The sequence below is a fragment of the Diadema setosum genome, chromosome 6 (genome assembly GCF_964275005.1).
Source record: "Diadema setosum chromosome 6, eeDiaSeto1, whole genome shotgun sequence".
NCBI classification, from domain to species: domain Eukaryota; kingdom Metazoa; phylum Echinodermata; class Echinoidea; order Diadematoida; family Diadematidae; genus Diadema; species Diadema setosum.
In genome coordinates, this window is record NC_092690.1 from 7,603,983 (window position 1) to 7,617,147 (window position 13,165).

A 13,165-nucleotide genomic window follows, 5' to 3' on the forward strand; every position below is an offset into this window, starting at 1 on the left:
CACACACACACACACACGCACACACACACACAATCTCATTCTCTCCCTCCCGCCTCATTGTATTCTTCAATATACCATGCACCGTTGCCAGGTTGATTTAAGCTTGAAAGTCATTGGTAGTCCGTGAATTAACGAATGAGCAAGGGAAAATTAATACAGGAGGATTAAAAGCCAATGTGTATGTTTTCATACCATGAAATTGCACATTCAGTTTCAGTTTACTTAAAGGGAATCAAAACCCATCCCATGTATAAGGGGAGATTGAGTGAAAGCAGCAATATTATAGTAGAACACGTTTGTGAAAATTTGGGGAAAATCGAACAATCAATTCAAAAAGTTGGGAGTTTTTTAAGTTTCGGTGCCATCGCTGGTTAAGAAGACTACTGCAGTTCATGACGTCACTTTGGACAGCAATGCAAAGAAAATGCAAGAATTCCACAAAATTTCATTTGACATGAAAAGTACACATTAAATCGACTTGTTAAGGGTGACAATTACACCTACTTTCTGAAAGAGGTAAGTCAATTGCTCATTCATGATACTAGACAAATGACATCTTTTGAATTTTCTTTTTTTTTATTGTTATTTTGAGGTCTGTTCTGTGAACAAATTTCGAAAAGGTGGACTTTCAGAATATATATATATATATATCTCATCCCTCTGACACCACACCACACACAGCAAGCATATCAGAACGCCTTAAAAGCCCTTGAAAAAGACTGGTTGCACAGTCGAAAACTTGGGAAAATAAAAGGCCATAGTGAACATTACTGCAACGTCTACGAGTCTTTCCTCCGTCACACATAATAATACCAAAGATAATGCAGCACCCACAACGTACGAGGCCAAGCCCGCTTCACCTTTTATATATATATATATATATATATATATATATATATATGTTGCGAATTCACGTATTGGCTCCAATATAGCGAAGAATCAAGAAATAAACTAGTAATGCATTATTTCGCCAATAAGAATGAGTTTATTGAACAACTCAAATTTTCGGTGGCCGAGACTCCTGAAGAAGGTGGAGGCCACCGAAAATTTGAGTTGTTCAATAAACTCATTCTTATTGGCGAAATAATGCATTACTAGTTTATTTCTTGATTCTTCGCTATATATATATATATATATATATATATATATATATATATATATATATATATATATATATATATATATATATATATATATATATATATATATATATAAAGATATGAAAATTCTGCGTCGGTGTGTAGTATAAGTGAATAAATATGAAGAGTAAAATCAGTCGTATAAACACCGCAGGAGCCAAAAAATTGGACTGACGTTTCGGTCAAAGACCTTTATCAAAATAAAAATTAAGACTTACTTTGATAACGGTCTTTGACCGAAACGTCAGTCCAACTTTTTTGGCTCCTGCGGTGTTTACACGACTGATTTTACTCTTGATACATACATACATATATATATTATATATATATATATATATAAGTAACAAAACTGGAACAAAGTTCATGCTGTATTCACCATGTATTTGGTGAATACGGCATGAACTTTGTTCAAGTTTTGTTACTTATCTTTTTATCTTGCCAACACGTAGACTACCTAATCAACATAATTATATATATATATATATATATATATATATATATGAGCCCAAAAAAGACATCTCATTGTGGTGATGTCGTCAAAACAAGAGGGGAAAAAAAAAACTTTCTAAAACGTTTGTGTGAAGCCTCTTCCCTCTTACGTCTTACTGACTGACGCCCTGGTCTATCAGAATTTGGTAACACTTATTTTCTTTCTCGAATGGTGGGGGGGGGGAGCATTATATTTCTGTCATTCCTTCTTGACGACCTTCTTAAAGGGGGTGGCTAGTAACTGATCAGTGGGAATCAATGGGAATGCTGGGGTATGATTGTTCCAATCCTTGTGGAATTCATTTAAGAGTACATTATATATCTATAGTTGTGTGAAAATTATTTGCTTCAGAATGGTCTCATATCAAGTAATGTGCAGTTTACTGTTTCCAGGTTAGCATGGCTGTACAGTGACGGGGCGATCAAGAAACATTAAACTGCACATTACTTGAATATGAGACCATTCTGAAGTAAATAACTTTCACACAACAATAGATATATAGTATACTCTTAAATGAATCCCACAAGGATGGGAACAATCATCCCCCAGCATTCCCACTGATTCCCACTGATAAGTTACTGGCCACCCCCTTTAATATGAGTGGTATCTATTCCTTCTCACTCGCCGTGCCCAGTGCCGTATATAAAGAGAGTCTGGCCAACTCGATGTTTGGCTTACGTGTTTTGAAGCCTGTGATTGGTTAAAAGCTGGTCCCGTGGTCTACAGGCGCCATGTCGTTACTGAAGTGCGCTCATACGCAGTGCCCATTGTTAACTGCCCCTAATTTGGCTTGGTTGTTTTGTTACGTCTGAGCGTACACACTAACCCTGTGACGCGTAATACGCGCGGTAACGACATGGCGTCCAAATTAGCAGTTGGCCAGACTCTCTTTATATACGGCACTGGCCGTGCCTCAATAGGGAGCTTTAGATTTTGACGCGCGGACGTTTGAGACGACGAGTGCGCTGGACGTTCTCCTCTCCCCTGCGTCGTGCTGAAAAGTAGCTTTAGATTACTAGTACGCTGGGACACAACGTATAAAAAAAAATAAAATCGCGCCCCCATCAGTGCATGAAGTAGTTCTCTACGTTGCAAACTGTGCGGACGTAAAAATAGCCCAGTACGCGTAGTGAAAAACTCAGGCGACGCAAGCTAAAAAACATATTGCACGCTCAGAACATGTTTGGTGTTTTTTTTTTCCCTCTGAACGTCCGCGCGTCTAAAATCTAAAGCTCCCTAATTACATCAAGACTGGAGTGGAAAGACAGTCGTGTCCGTGTAGCCACAAAATCTATGGCGATATAAACATGTGTATATAACATCAATGGGTCTGCTGAGGTTGACGCTATCATGTTCTTGCCTTTTTCAATTTCACTCTGAATTAAAGTCGTTTAGTCTATCCATCTGCATTTCTGGCTTTTTTTTTCTTCTGTACTTTGCTCTTTCTCGCAATCTTTATCTTTCATAATATATTTGCTCTCTCCCTCTCTCTGCCTCTGTTTTATTGCAATCTCGGTCTTTCATATTGTCTTCATTTTTATCTTACTAGCATAAAAACATTTTTTTTCTCGTTCTCCTCCTCCACAATACAACAGATGTTGCACTATAAATGTGCTGTATTATTATTTTTACCACCATTATTATCATTATCATCTATGTCACTTGCTTTCTCAGTCCCTTGGTTGCATGCTGTTAAAACACTTGAAATAAGTGTGGTAACGACTGTACAGAAACACAATCATATTATTAAAATAGTCTTACTTAAGATGAAGGCAGATTCTTGAACCATTATCAAGAATGACAGGAATGGTCAGTATAGACTTAAGAAAAGCTTTTGATACAGTGGACCACGCCATACTTGTAGACAAGCTGCGAATGATTGGCATGGCTCCCCATGCATGTGAATGGTTTAAGGATTACCTCAGCAATCGCACACAATATACTGAGGTGAATGGTTTTCAATCGAAATCACTTAGCGTAACATGCGGAGTCCCCCAAGGGTCCAATCTTGGCCCACTTTTGTTCACAATCTATATCAATGATTTGCCTAACTGCTTACAACGTTCATCGGTTGCATTATATGCTGACGATACGTGTATTTATGTGTCTGGTAAAAATGTAAAACAGATGGAAGAAAATTTAAACCATGATATGGCCTGTATTGCAGATTGGCTAATATGTAACCGATTAGCCCTTAATTTGGAAAAATGTGAAACTATGTTAATAGGATCTAAAAAAAAAAAAGGTTAAACATGTGAATTTGAATGTGATTGTAAATGATGTAAATAACTCAAGTTCCTTATTGTAAATATCTCGGTGTGTATATTGATCAGTCACTAGACTGGAGCCATCATATTGAACATTTGTGTAAACGCATTATCAGAGATTTGTATCTGTTAAAGAGAATAAGACATTTTATATCAGTTGAAACAGCTGTTACATTTTATAAATCCATCATTCAAAGTAACTTTGACTATTGTGATGTTATATGGTCAAATGTTAATCAGAGTAATATTCAGCGTCTTCAAATTCTTCAGAATCGTTCTCTGAGAGCAGTGTTGCAGGTGAATTCGAGATACCCAACTAATTTGTTATACTCACAAATTAATGTTGACACACTTGAGATGAGAAGAAAAAAACATATGTTGTGCACAATGTATAAAGTCGCTTATAACTTAACCCCTAAATATATAAGTGAAATGTTTGAGTTGAAAATTTTTGATTATGCTTTAAGGAATACAACGCTGATATTCAAGTTACCATATATCAAAACCTGCTTTAGGCAAAGGAGTTTTAGTTATCAAGGTCCAAAATTATGGAATGCATTGCCGACATGCGTAAAACAGCAAACAATTTTTAGCGGTTATAGACGGAGTTTGAATTTGTATCTGACACCACAGTGATATTGTACCCATTCCCCATCTTTTTTTTTTCAAGTAAACCAAGCATGTATTCATTTTTTTCTTAATGTGAATATTTTTTTTTCTAATTTTGTTCTGATTTGTTTCATTTAATTGTATTTTGTATATATGTTTCATGTACATGTGTATATGTTTTAAAAAAAAAGTATGTCATTTTTACTTCATGATGCACGGACATGAGGAAGAACAGCCGTCTGGCTGAATCATGTGCCGTGTTGAAATAAATAAAATGAAATGAAATGAAATGAAATTTAAGTGCTGTTTCAAAATGTATCAGATGCTGCATTACAGCTAAATTCATCGCTAGAACATTGATAGACGCGAAGAATCCATATCACGAGTGGCTAGACACCCACGAGTCATACAGCATCGAGTTATGGTTCACGAGTCACACAGCTCCCGTGCTATAGTTACTATTAAAGTGAACAACAAGCTCATATCAGGTGAAATTGGCACACACGCTATAACGGTCAAGGAACTAGACGGTATACATTGCATTAAAGGGATCGTATAGTTTTGGTTGAGACCTAATTTCAGGTTTTTAACATTGGTGAGATAATGAGAAACCTCTAATGAAATATGAAAGAGCTTGTAATTCCATGAGGAATTCAACGTTATACTTCATTGTTTTGATGAAAATTGGTTTTGAAATGGCTGCGATATCCAAAACAGAGCGATTCTAGTAAAGTGTGGGACTAACACTTTATTACGATCGCTTTGTTTTACTTTGTTTTTGGATGTTTCAGTCATTCCAAACCCGATTTTCATCAAATAAACTTTGAATTCCTCTTAAAATGGTAAGCTCTGTACTATTTCGTAAGTGTTTTCTTGGTATCTCACAAAAAGTTAAAAGCCCAATTCTCATCTCCACCAATACTGTGCTATCCCTTTAAGCCTTATTTTCGTAATGCATCTTTCTCGTGGGACGTATTACTCGTAGACGTCAAGCTCGTGGATGACCTCCAAGAGTCAAATCTCAATCCCGCTGAATGATGACTTGTCTTGACTATTTTTTTTTTTGGCTATTATACTTCGGATCTGTTTGTCTTTCTGTTGAAAGTATTTCGTGTCTGCAAACCTCAGTCTCTTATATAATGATCTACTTCCTCGAGTCCCTCCCCTCTTTTCGTTTTCATTTTGCCATTTCTGCAGCCTGGTTTATTTTCTTTCTTCTTCTGTTTTTGGAGAATGTAGAAGTGTGTGTGTGTTTGGGGGTGTCTTCTGCCTGTCAATCTCTGTCTGGATGTCCATCTGTGTTCAAAGTAGCTGCTCGTTAAAGGACAAGTCCACCTTCATAGACATGTGAGTTGAGTGAATGCGGCAATATAAGTAGAGCACATCAGTGAAAGTTTGGGGAAAATCGGACAATCCGTTCAAAAGTTACAAATTTTTGAAGTTTCTGCTCAGTCACGGCTGGATGAAATGACTACTATAGCTTGTGATGTCACATGTGTACAACGTTATAAAGAAAGAATAAAGAAAATGCAACATATTTCCATTTTTTCGCATAACAAAAGAACATTCGACTTCTCTCTTTAAGAAGGCAGGGGGAGTGATATTACCCTTAACATACATCAGTAACAGGTCGAAAAAATTTGCACTTTATTCAAAAAGTAAAGTTTTCTGAAATTCTCTTTTTATTTTCTTTATATCGTTGTACGCATGTGACAGCATACATTGTAGTAGTCTTCTTATCCAGCAGTGACTGCGCAGATACTTTAAAAGTTCATAACTTTTACACAGATTGCCCGATTTTCCTCAAACTTTCACTGATGTGTTCTACTAATATTGCTGCATTCTCTCAATCCTTCTGTATAATTATGAAGGTGGACTTGTCCTTTAAAAGTTATTTCATTTATTCGAGTTTGTGTGTGTGTGTGTGTGTGTGTGTGTGTCTGTGTCTGTGTGTGTGTTTAACCCTGAGATCTGCACTAGGAAAAAATAAATAAAATGCTGATTATTGGATCTCATGGTCACGACTCTAATATTAATCATATAATGCGTAAAACTAATAATTTATTAACCCTTCCGTATTGTCTGAAAGCAAAACAGTGTATCTTACAGAACAACATATTTTTTTAATTATAATGATGGTACTGGTGTTAAAAGCTGAATTATATATTGTAGCCTAAGATGGCTTCTAGACACTTAATGCATTTACTACTATGTAATTTCTTTCAATATGATGCATTTTCACCTTGTTAGATCTTCCATATCATTTCTGATAAAGTTACATAAGCTTTGAATCAGTATATAAACAAATATAAATCAAATATAAACACTAAAAAGTTTGCGCTGTCTTACTTTTTTTATTGGATCATTACTTAAAGTCTTTTAAGTCCCGTCCAAAAAAAAAAAAACACACAACAAAACAAATAAGGCAAACAAACTAAAATAATCTTTTAGTTAGTTTGGCTTTGAGATGAACATTTTCTTTATGATTCATACGGTTGATTCGATATTATGTCAATCAATTCAAGGCACAGATTAGGACCGTTTAGGACATTCAGAAGAACTGAAAACGTTATAAAAAAGAATATCGCAACATTGAAAATGAGGAATTACTTTGAAATCTTCATCATAAATAAAAATAAAAAGATTGAAATGATATTTCGCCAAAGGTAAGATAGCTTACAACAATCTTTATGGAGTAGATGTTGAGAAAGGTAAATTTTCCTCACACACAGCTCAAGTATAAATCATGACAATATTTTATTGTCTTCAGAATTCACTGAAATTTTCACAATGTACACAGTCAATTAGATTTTTTGTGGGACATAACGTGACACTTTGGTCTAGAAATAGCAACGCTTGAAATTTTGATTTAGTAAACCCTGATGAAGACCCCATTATGTCCTATGAGCAAATTTTAGTCTAGAGTAAATGAATTTGAGAATTTAATTCTCTAAATAGTTTCATAAATAGAGTTTTGATATTTTTGTTTATTTCGATCCTGGAAACCACCAGAAAGTATAATAAATTGTACCTTTGGAACATCCAAAAAAGAAAACTCTGAAAAAGAAAATGCAAAAAAGTCTGCATACCATGACTTCAAACTCATTACAAACAAAGACTATATACCAGCTAACATTATTTGTCAACACAAAAAGCAAACACTGCCTAAGTAATTTACATGACTAACGAAACTGTTGGCTTTCATGCCTTCTAATACAATATTCTTATCAGGTCATTTCTTTTAATGATAGGCCTACATGCGAAATAAGAAGAGTCATGAATAAATTGCTACTAAATTAAATAAGCAGCGCTATAACTCTCACTTCGCTCTGTTATCTCCAATACGGGTACTCTTTTTTCTTCCTTTCCCGCTTCACACTTGGATTCTCATTCCAACCCTTTACCTTCTGATCTACATAGTGTTTTATCTTCGTATAGGAACCCTCTTCAAGAAGCTGTGTTTTATCTAGTCTAGTTCTGGACCCTTTTTATCGATTCGTTTTTTCGCCGACTATACGCGTTAATCCGAATGAGGGCGCGATCCCGATAACTGCGCGTCGCGCAGTTCTCGGGATTGTGCAGTTCTCGGGGTCGCGCAGTTCTCTGGATCGCGCCCTCACTCGGATTAACGCGTATTGTCGGCGAAAAAAGAATCGATAAAAAGGGTCCAGAACTAGACTATGTTTTATCTAGATCCCTCTCACAACATTCAATAGGCGTTTTCACATCAGCCCGATAAAAATCCAAGCTCGAAATATTTTTCGCGATTGCGAATTAGAGCGCTATTTCATTTCTTATTCACATCAGCCCGAGGAGAATTAGTCCGCATTTTTTTTTTTCGAGCTAATTCGAAAGCTGAGTATGTGCAAACAGCATCAGTAATGTGTGTGCCCTCTCCAAAATTCCTCATGATTTGTGTGCAGTTTGCCTCGATCGATCGGGTCACACACGCTCGGCATGATGGGATTTCTCCCATTCATTTCTCGAGTCGTTTTCACATTATCAAATAGCGCGCTACTATCCCGCTATTTCAGAAATTTCCCGAGTTGAAGTCGAGAAATTTTCTCGATCAGAGCAATACAATTAGCGGGCTAATTTGTGTTCACATTATCAAATAGCACGCTATTTCGCTATCGGGAAAATTTCCCAAGTCAGGAAATAGCGCGCTATTTCGAAACATCGGGCTGATGTGAAAACGCCTACTGTGTAAGACTGTTTCATTTATGTGACTGATATATGCAAATCTTCCCAGGTGTATGCTTAAATGACAACTATATAAATGTTTGTGAAAATAAACTTAAACTGAAACTAAAACTAAAACATAGAGGATTAGTATAAGTCATCAGAGCGCAGGCAGGGGCCAATGCATGGCCGGGATTTTCTCGAGTAGGACAACCATCTGTAGTGGTGGCCGACGCGCAATTCTTATGCAATTCGTCCAACTGGTGGAAGTATTATTTTTCTCCCAAGGTGCCGGTGTGTTGGTGTCCAACCAATCAATTGCCACCTTGGGTTGGGACATTCCTCGCCGTCGCTTACCCTGACGCGCCCTGCGGCAATTTCCTCTGGACGTCGTCGGTTTTCGGCTCAGAGCAGTTTTGCCTCTAACGCAATGCGGTCAATTTCCTCCTTGGAGAGCCGTTCGACGCCTTCGACACACCTGATATTGTTGCTGCGACCGGTATTCGTGTCTTTGGCAGTCACGTTCAAGATGCCATTGGCGTCGATGTCGAACGACACTTCGACCTGTGGCACCCCTCGAGGAGCAAGAGGAATATCGGTTAGCACGAACCTCCCAAAGTAAGTTGTTGTCCATTGTCAATGTCCGCTCTTCCTCGAACACCTGAATGAGTACACCTGGCTCGTTGTCTGCATACGTGGAGAAAATTTGACCTTTTGTCGTTGCATGGAATAGTATTTCTCTTGATGAGGGATGTCATCACACCACCAGCTGTTTCAATACCCAGGGACAGAGGAGTTACGTCAAGGAGGATGACATCACGGATTTTTTCGCTCTGATCACCAGACAAGATGGCAGCCTGGACTGCTGCACCATAGGCCACAGCTTCACGAGTATTGATGGACGTGTTCAGTTCTTTGCCCTTGAAGTAATCACTCACAAGCATCTGTACTTTTCTGATGCGGGTCGACCCTCCAATCATGACAATGGATCCAATCTGTTCTTTTTCGAGGTTAGCGTCCTTCAGTGTTTTCTCTACATTCTCAAGGGATGACCTAAAGATATCACCGCATGTTTCATCGAAGCGAGCTCTGGTGACGGTGATGTTAAAATCGATTCCTTCGAAGAGAGAATCCACTTCTATTTTGGCCTCTGTGATGTTCGACAGAGTCCTCTTCGCTTCCTCAGCTGCCGTTCGAAGGCGACGAAGGGATCGTGGGTCGGAGCTAAGGTCTTTCCCATGCATGCGTTTGAATTCCTTAACCAGATGGTTGACGAACCGGTTATCAAAGTCCTTGCCACCTAAATTGGTATCCCCTGATGTCGACAAGACCTCAAACATTCCTTCTCCTATGGTGAGAATAGAGACATCAAATGTCCCTCCTCCAAGGTCAAAGATTAGCACATGTCGCTCCCCATTCTCATTTGTATCGAGCCCGTACGCCAGGGCAGCCGCTGTTGGCTCGTTGATGAGACGCATGACGTTCAGACCTGCCATCACCCCTGCGTCTCTTGTCGCCTGGCGTTGAGCGTTGTTGAAATAAGCCGGCACGCTGATGACGGCATCGGTGACTTTCTGACCCAGGTAATCCTCGGCTGTCTCCTTCATCTTAGTAAGAACCATCGAGCTGACCTCTTCCGGGGCAAAGGTCTTTGTTTCTCCCATGTACTCTGCTTGCAACATGGGTTTACCCTCGCGGTCAACCACAGTGAAAGGCCAGTGCTTCATGTTCTCATCAACAACTACATCGGCAAATCGTCTTCCCATTAGTCGTTTGACATAGAAGATTGTGTTCGTCGGATTTCTAGAAATGAAATGGACAGATAACAACGAAAACTCAAACAGAGTCAACACAGTCATCCATGCAGTTTTGGGGGTACTTTGCCGCAGAGAATATCATCTCATTTTCATCAGAATTGGCAATTCCGAATCTTACTGCCATCTAATTCAAGGGGAGAGTAGGAGACTAGTTTTCGTCACGCATCTTGCACAAAATCAGAGAGAAATTTAGTGGTTTTGCCATCATTACAAAAAAAAAAAAAACTTTTTTTATCGACTAAAATGTTCTGTTGATATCGGAAACATTGAGAACATTGAGAACATTGACATATAATATGAACATTGGTATATGAACAAAAGACTGAAATGAAAAAGAACTTTGTTAATCTTCCTCCAAATCACTAGCAATGAATAGTGACATTTATGATAATGATAAAATGTATGTATAATACATATACTGTATAATACTGAGAATGATAAAATTCCAAAGATGCAGCACTAACTGACGGAATTGTTAACAGTACACTTTTTTTACTGAGATGTTTCAGATGTCAAGTTGTCAATCTGTGTAATGCAATCACATAAAAAGTTTAACATGCCTGGCCATCTTCAGTGAAGTGTTTGCGAAGAATTAGCGAAGGATTCGAATGTCGAAAAAATACCATTGTCCAAAATTCGTATTTCAGTCTGACGGAAGCGCCTTCAATTGTTCTTGGGTATCGTTTTCAGTTCGGCGGTAATCTAGTAAACAAAGAAAATTCTTGTGAACATTTTCCTCACGCTGGGTCACGATTGCTTCTGATTTTGTTCCAGAAAATATCTTGAAATCCTCATCATACTTTGCGCAAAACGTCCGCAAGACGTTTGCAAAATCTTCGTGAAACCCCAAACAGATTCCGACAATTTGGATGATATGGCTCGCGTATGTTTCGCGAAATCTGCAAAGTTCTTCCGACCATATACGACCTATCCACAAATTGTTCGCGAATTTTTTGAGACATTCTCACGAGCATTTGGTGCATGTTATAGGGCGAATCAGCACCACGTGACTTCTCACCTCTATAAAACGCGCATGGGTGAGGTGTTTAACTTCTAAATGACTCCATTTCATTCCATTGCATTTATAAGCCAGTTCGGAGTTATAGCTCATGGCACATTGGTACGAATGACCTTTCTTTTCCTCAGTCGGTTAGGGGCACTTAAATCGTTTTCAGAGCGACATAATGCATAAGCTTTACGTAACAATTAATGGGAATCATCAATCCTGTTCAAACAAAGAATGAACTTGCGTAGCGACCAGATGACCAGAATGATCCGTCAATTAACACATGTGAAAGCATCCATTTGATTATTTGGCATTGAATGTATTAACACTCTCTTTCTATTGATATTGCCAAATATGTACCACTTTTGTTGTCAGGTGGATATGTTGGCAAGCAACAGTTATGAGGATTACGTGAATAATCATGATATCATAGATGCTTAACCCAGTGAATTTAAAAACCCACATGCCTATTGGTACGAATGACCTTTTTCTGCTCATGCGCAAAATGGAACTGCGAATTGGCTTATCGGGTTTTCTACAAAATCATGATAACATACATCTACACATCAAACAAATATATAGTTACGCAATTTTTGAATACCCGTGATACATGTATTTTGATCAGTCACAGAATACAATGAAAATTACACTAAAATACACCAAAATTTTGATTGTATAAGAAGTTCATATGAGGGAAAGTCGCTCATTCTTCGTGTATGTGACAGGCCGAAGTTAGCAGTGGTATACGACGCATACGTTGTGAGAACTGCTCAATATTGGTTTACGGCTCTACACACTCGGAACACACTCGGGAAAAGAACAATCTAAAAGTTGGACTTTGCCCATCTTTTTTTCGACATTCACGTCCTTCGCAAAACATTCGTTTGCTTGGTGAAGTTGAAAGACATCCTCCATGTTAAACTGTTGCCATGTTATCACAGTGGTAGCCAAGCCTGTTTCTCAAAGATCTGCATGTTAGCACTATATCCTTAGGTTGACTTTTGTCATTGCATCCGTGTGTTATATCACCTGCATTAAAAAAAAAAAAAAGAATAAATACTACCAACGAGAAAGTCCAAAAGTTACTGACTGTAACTCACTATACACAACATAGGAGTTACACCCATAACTTTAAAGAAATAAAAACAAAATGTGTCATTGAATCTAAACGGGTAAACTTACGTGGCGGCTTGGCTCTTGGCTTCATCTCCAACCAGCCGTCCTGTGTCTTTGAAGGCGACACAACTCGGTGTAGCCCGGTTTCCCTGGTCGTTGGGGATCTCGACTTTGCCATTCCGGAATACACCTACGCAAGAGGAAGTTGTTCCCAAGTCGATTCCAATAGCTGGAGCTTTTTCCTGAGCCATTTCGTCCTACCCTGCCTACGATGTTGCGAGACTGGTGTGTAAATGCCAAGATTGTGCCGACAAGGATTGAACACAAAGAAAAAATCTCTCAAAGTTGAGACAACCCCCCCCCCCAAAAAAAAAACAACAACAACAACAACAACAACAAAACAAAAACAAAAAAAAAACTAAACGCGTGGTAAGCTCGCCTGATGTGCAAATAGAATTACAACAAATGAATTACAACAACAATTGTAAAGGAGTGGGACTACATGATATTTCCGTCCTTACATTTTGACGTTCGCCCAT

At 38.2% G+C, this 13,165-nt stretch overlaps 1 pseudogene; it reads right to left on the reverse strand.

Moving 5' to 3' along the window:
* Positions 1-9,092: 9,092 nt before the first annotated feature.
* On the reverse strand, positions 9,093-12,877 carry LOC140230214 (heat shock cognate 71 kDa protein-like; annotated as a pseudogene).
* Positions 12,878-13,165: the final 288 nt, after the last annotated feature.